The sequence below is a fragment of the Arachis ipaensis genome, chromosome B02, assembly GCF_000816755.2.
Source record: "Arachis ipaensis cultivar K30076 chromosome B02, Araip1.1, whole genome shotgun sequence".
Classification (NCBI taxonomy): Eukaryota; Viridiplantae; Streptophyta; class Magnoliopsida; order Fabales; family Fabaceae; genus Arachis; species Arachis ipaensis.
Window position 1 is genome coordinate 62,208,980 of NC_029786.2, and position 6,570 is coordinate 62,215,549.

The following is a 6,570-nucleotide window of genomic DNA, read 5'->3' on the forward strand; positions in this document are numbered from 1 at the left end:
AGTTGAACCTCTTTGACGCTGCATCAGTGGTGCATTCAAATTCCAGCCAATATCAAGCACGTGTTATGAATTATCAGTTCAGGGTACCAGCAGCAGCGGATAACTCTTTGTTTAGGTGTATTTTTGAATTTTCTTGTATTTCACATTTTACATATATATATACATATATATACTTCAGAACCTTATTTTTATGTTATAAAATACTGTTTGTTTTTTTTACAACATTTTATGGGTTTTATGTTATAAAATACAGTTTGCATATGGATGGTATTAAGTGTTTAGGGTTCAGGGTCTTAGGGATAAAGTATCAGGGGTGATAGATTTTTGGGTGTATATTCAACTTTCTTTGGGTGTAAAAAATGGCAGGTTATGGGTGTATATTTTGGTTTGATATTTTCCTTCATATTATAGTACCTGTAATTCATACATTTTAAATACAGCAGACAGAGTTTAATTATTGAAAGAAATTTCACAATAAACTGCATTATAATTGTCAAATATTTACATGTCTTCCATTTGTTACAAACTATATAACATTTACATTAAGTAGTATCAACATCCTGAGAATCTATCTGACAATATGGACTCAATAACAACGAGGATGGCTTGGACAGTCTGATTGCATTACTTCCCCTAATGGCTTCATCTTTGTCTAGATTCATGTCATGAAATAGAATTCGGGAAGCATATTCTACTCTAAAGTGGTCCACCTCGTCCTACAGTAAAAAAGAATATTCTGTTTAATCAACCATGTTAATTGAGTAATGTAATACAGAGTTATTTAGTTTTTAACATATTTACCTGGGTCAAATTGTCCCACTCATACTTCTGCCTCTTAATGTTTGCGAGCTCAAATATCTCAAGCCACCTCAATACGTAGATAGCACAGTCATAGCTGAAAACAGAAAAATAAATTATAAATTACATATAGGAAAGTTTAATTTTCAGAGTGAAAGATTGATACCTTGTCTTTTGGCCCGAGATCTTAAGGTATGGTGCTACAATTTCTCTGTCCATGTCCTTTGATTTCAGAGGTGCCCCCAGCATATACTTTAATTCGTGAAATTACGTATTCCTTAAAACACAAAACAGATCAGTAATACATGAATAATTTCAATAAAAAGATACACCCAAAGGAGTTAATAGTTACACCTTATATTAAATAGAAATACACCCAACTATATATATACAGAACACAACCAACTTACAACAAATTTATTCAGCGCAGTTCTCGCATCGGAAGGAGATTTGTTGTGTAATGGGTCGACTATATAAAATTTCCTCTTTCTTGTATCAGCGATCCATAACCACCAATGATGTGAATGGCAAACATGTGCAAATATCTAAAATATGTTCAGATTGAACACTGTTTTAGTTTATTTGCCATGTAAGTAAAAAATGGTAATAAGTAGTTTTAGAAATGAAAACTTACATAACGATGCGATTTTAATTTTTGAAGGTCCAAGAAGGGTATGAACATTGGGTAGTCTTCCACCCTGAAAGGCTTATCGTTTTTAGGCTGTAAGAATACGCCGTCTGGATGATTTGCAAGGGCCATGTTCTGTAAAAATTGTGAACAACCAAATGAATCTAGAAAATACACCCAAACGAATAAACAATTGAAACCCAATTGGACACAGAAAATACACCCAAATGAATAAAAAGAATACACCCAATATAAGAAAAAGAATACACCCGAAGGTATGAAGAAAATACACCCAAAATTCGTTGAAGCAACCCTTACCACTATATCAGGGGGGAGATAGTATACTTCTTCTTGAAACCTTTGAATATTTTGTTGGTTTATGATGAAGCACATGGCAGTGACAATCTAGAAAAAAAGATGCCGAAATCAATTTTACATCAATCAGGATTGTAGTTAATTTTGGTGATAAAAACATTAAAGTTGTTGTAATATTACCTCAGCTTCTATATGTGATTTAGGCGCGAGTGATGCAAGGTGGAATTTTGACAAAGTGTATATATCTTGGGCTTGGAGTCTGCAGACGTTATCAAACTCATCAGTTAGCCCATCTGCGTAGGTCTTTACTCGTATAGCCCAGTGGTAGCATTTCTGTTTCATGTCAGTAGTATTTAAATTCAGCCTGACAGGAGTTTCAAACTTCTCGAAACTCTCTGCCCCACTCTCCTTTGGAATCGGCAAAATTTTTTATTTTTTTTGTCACCCCACCACTTGCAATTTTATGTACCAGATCCTCTAACTGTTCCAGCAGTTTTGGGGTTTCTGGAATTTTTGCCCTGTGTTCATCTTGCGTTGACGCTCCCTCCTGCGTTGTTGTTTCTTCTTGGCTGGAATGAGTGAAGCCAAGGCTGAATGATGGCATCGGATCCATTTTAGGAACGTACGATGCTGTCCGTGCCATCATCATCAACGCAACAGCGTCTTTTGGGGCTGGATTACTGCGTGATCATGTATAACATATTATAAGAATAAGAATATACAGATGCTCGCATCGGAAGGAGATTTGCTCTAATGAACTTACATTTTAGATGGTGCTGTGGGAAGCGTGGGTGGGCTTTCTTCAAGTTGTTGGGGGGTTCAGGAGTGCTGCACAGTACATAAAATTAATCATGAGATAAAAAAACTATTTAGGAGCAATATACACCCAAACTGTAAGCCAAAATACACCAAAACTGTAACCCAATATACACCCATACTGTAATAAAATATACACCCAATACTATTTCTTACGTTTTTGTAGGTCCTTCAATTTGTAGCAGAGGGGTTGGTTCATATTCTGTCTCAGGTGTTTCTTGAAATTCTGGCTCAGTGGTTGTTTGGGACACTGGTAGACAAACTTGAATTGGAACTCTAAACAAGAAGAAAAATGAAAGGTTAACAATGGCTTTGAAAATAAAAAGGTTATAAGGTTGAAATATTCTTGAAAAACTCACATTGCAAGACCTTCGGACGGTGTCTCTTCCCTCACAACCATCATATTCGAATCAGCCGACTCACTGGCTGACTCTTCAACCAGACTCAACCTAAAATACACCCAAAGAAAGTCAAAAATACACCCGAACAATTCATAAGAAAGACAGGCTTTGTTTTTTGAGAACTTACATACTTGCAGTTTTTGCTTTTTTTTCCTGCCTGTTTTTCTCGAATAAGACAATAAAGGGCTTTTTTCTAAAAAAAATATATACAGAATTAGAAGTAGAAGGTAATAAAAGAACAAAAGTAACGGTTATTTGAAACAGAAATTACATGCTCTCTGCTGGTCTGTTTACGCTGCTTTGTTCTGTGAGTCCTTGAGAGGAAGGATCATCACTTCCCAAATTTACGTCCGGTATTCTAAACAGATTTCATGTTATTCAAACAAAATATCTTACAATTAAATCATGATAACAAGATTTTATCAAATAAAGCTTCTTACGTTTCAGAGGGGACATAGTGACCTTCCATCGATCGCAGGTCAGCTTCCTTCTCCTTGCGAAACAAGAAACAATTATTAGCAAAGAAAACACCCTAAAATCTGAAATATACACCCCAACAAGACATACCCCTGTGCAGCAGAATTTTCATTGTTTTCCCTTAATAATTCATCTAGATCTTCACTTCCTATTTCATATCTGTCACTACATTCATAAAAGAAGATGTTAACAAAAATAATCTTAATGATTGACGGTAATATAGCTTACAAAGTATTGTACCCATGATAGGATTGATCTTCTTCAGGAGATGAATGCTCAACAACAACCTTTTTCTTTTTAGATTGTGTCCTGGGTGGAAAAAACAATTATGAATCAGAAATAAAAATTAATTTTATCACAAAATATTATCCAAAGAAGTGTTTACTTTTTTGGTGTTCTTTGTGTCTTTTTCTTTTTTTTTTTTTTTTGCTTTTTCACCGGTGATGATTCCTCGCTTCTATAAGTTAATAAGAGACACTCTTTTAATACATGAAATCTTGATAATAAAGCTAAAAGAAAGGAGTAATAATTTCAGAACATTACTCATCAGTTGATTCGGATTCGGAATCAAAATCCTCTTGACTCTTCTTTCCTTTTTTGGAGTCCATTCTGGAAGGCAAACAATCATTATTTAAAACATACTAAAGATATAAAATATACCCAAATGAATGCACAAGATACACCCAACATAATAAACAAAATACACCCAACTTAATAAACAAAATAAACCCAACTGGATATACAACATACACCCAACTTGATAAACAAAATACATCCAACTTTATAAAGAAAATACACCTAAGTATGGTACTTACTTTTTTCCTTTTTTGCTGGGTTCTTTTCTTGGTGAATCCTCTGAGTCTTCTTGAGTCTCAGACTCAGAGGTAGAACTGTCATTATCAGTTGTTTCTGTCTCCGAAGACGATGTTGAACTTGCCTTCCTTTTTTTTGTTTTTTTTATTTCTTGTTTTTTTTCTTTTTTCTCTATTTTTTTTTTCATTTTTTCTCTTGTTTCCGCCATTTTTACAATCCCCTGAAACATTAGAAATTTTAGTTAGCAACATTCAGGTAAAAAAATACACCCAACATATTATGATCACTTACCATATTTTTCTCTATTTCCGCCCTCATTCTTTCGACCAACTTCTCCTTACTCCAGTTAGCAATCCATGGTTTTGGAGGTCTTTCTGCCCTTTTTTTGTCTTTATTTTTAGAAAGATGAAAGTAAATTATCATCAAGGCAAAGAGGCAGCCATCAATTGCCTTTTTCTTTTTGTCCTTGTAATCAGTTATGCCCTTGATTATAAAACTCAAAACATGCCCTCCCCAGTTTCGCTCTGTTATGGTGTCCATCTCAAAAATTGGGGTCAGGTGCACAGGTGAGATTTTGTTTATTGTCGTTAGTAAAAGGAATGCCATTTGTATATAGAGGATGAAAATCCTCTTGAACATTAGGCGATCCTGTTCGTTACCAACGCCAATATCCATCATCTCATCTGTAAGACTTTTGAGGGTCTTATCCTGGAATCTTCTAAAAATTTCTTTATCATCCTCAGAAAGTTTCTTATAATTGACTTTTTGAGGAAATAGATCTCCTACAAAAAGAAAAATAACATAGTATGAAAATCAGTTCAAATACACCCAAGCATCAATTTAAATACACCCAAGCATCATTTAATATACACCTATATTTTTTAGCGAGTTACCTGATGCGTTGATGCCAAGCGCATCACCTATTGTTTTTGGTGTTATTTTAAAAGAACCGTATCCAGTTTCCAGTCTGTTCTCCCCTAATTTGAAGTTGTTAGCCAACTCCCTTAATAGTTGGTAATGCACCCTTAGTGGCGGGATGTGCATCAAACCACCGAATTCCAAATCCCTCACAATCATTGTTTTCTCCTCACTCATGTTTCTGAATTTCTCATTTAACAGATGTGTTGCGCATTTAAGGTCTTTGGTTTGCTGTAAACAAAAACCAAATTATAGTCAGATATATTTGTATTATATAAAACTGATTTCATCTAAGACAAATATTTGTTCTTACATTTTTTTTGGCTTGGTTTCTCACTGCCATTTTTTCTGAAATGAAAAATACACCCATAGACATCAGTAAGATACACCCATAGATATGAGTCAGTTACACCCATAGATATGAGTTAGATACACCCATAGATATGACTTATATACACCCATATATATCATTCAGATATCACTCAAACGTGCAATAATTTACAAGGTCAAGCAACATTACAAGATCAAGCAATATACACCCATGGACAAGCAAATATAAGAACAGTTGCAACTGCTGACTATTACAATATAACAGTTCAGAAATATACACCCAACAATTTATGCCATATACACCCAACAAATTACTCCATATACACCCACCAAACTACCGAATATACCCCCAAAAATCAGTTACCAGTAGAACTAGAACAACAAGAACAGTGATACCTAGAAGAACTACGAAGAACAGTGTAACATAGAACCAAAAATAACAGTAAAACCTAGAACAAGTAGAACATTATTAACTGTAAAATGAGACGTAGAACAAGAAGAACAGTAAAACGTACAACAATGTAGAAGAACAGTAAAACCTAGTTCTTCGATTTCGAAATGTGGAATGTATACAGGATGACTAAAATAGTAACGTAACGTACCTTCAGTATTATAACTTCGTTTTTTCTGGAGATTCTCGATCGAGAGTTCTATGTTGTGTTGATGGAATTTTCGAATCTTAGCGACGAGTTGTATATCTTCGCTTTCGAATGTTGCTCGAAAATGGAACTGTTGAGTTTTGTTTGAATGGCTTTGAGAAGTGGAAGAGTGCGCCATTAAGGAGCGGTTTACGCGAAGTGCAACCGTTTGGGTAGAGCGCGTGTAAATGACGCTCCATTCAATGTTATTCACTGCGCGTGTGGAAGGATTGTGGGCTGGGGGCTTGTATCACTTGTAAGGCCTTTTTGCTTGTATGTGTAGCAGGCCCGATAATATATTGGTACCCTATATTTTTTCTTAGATATATTAAAACAAAAGTAATAATATATGTAGACTTAAATATATAAGTTACTAATATAAATAACATTAGTAATATAATGATAAAAAAATATACGATGAAGCATTAACAATGTC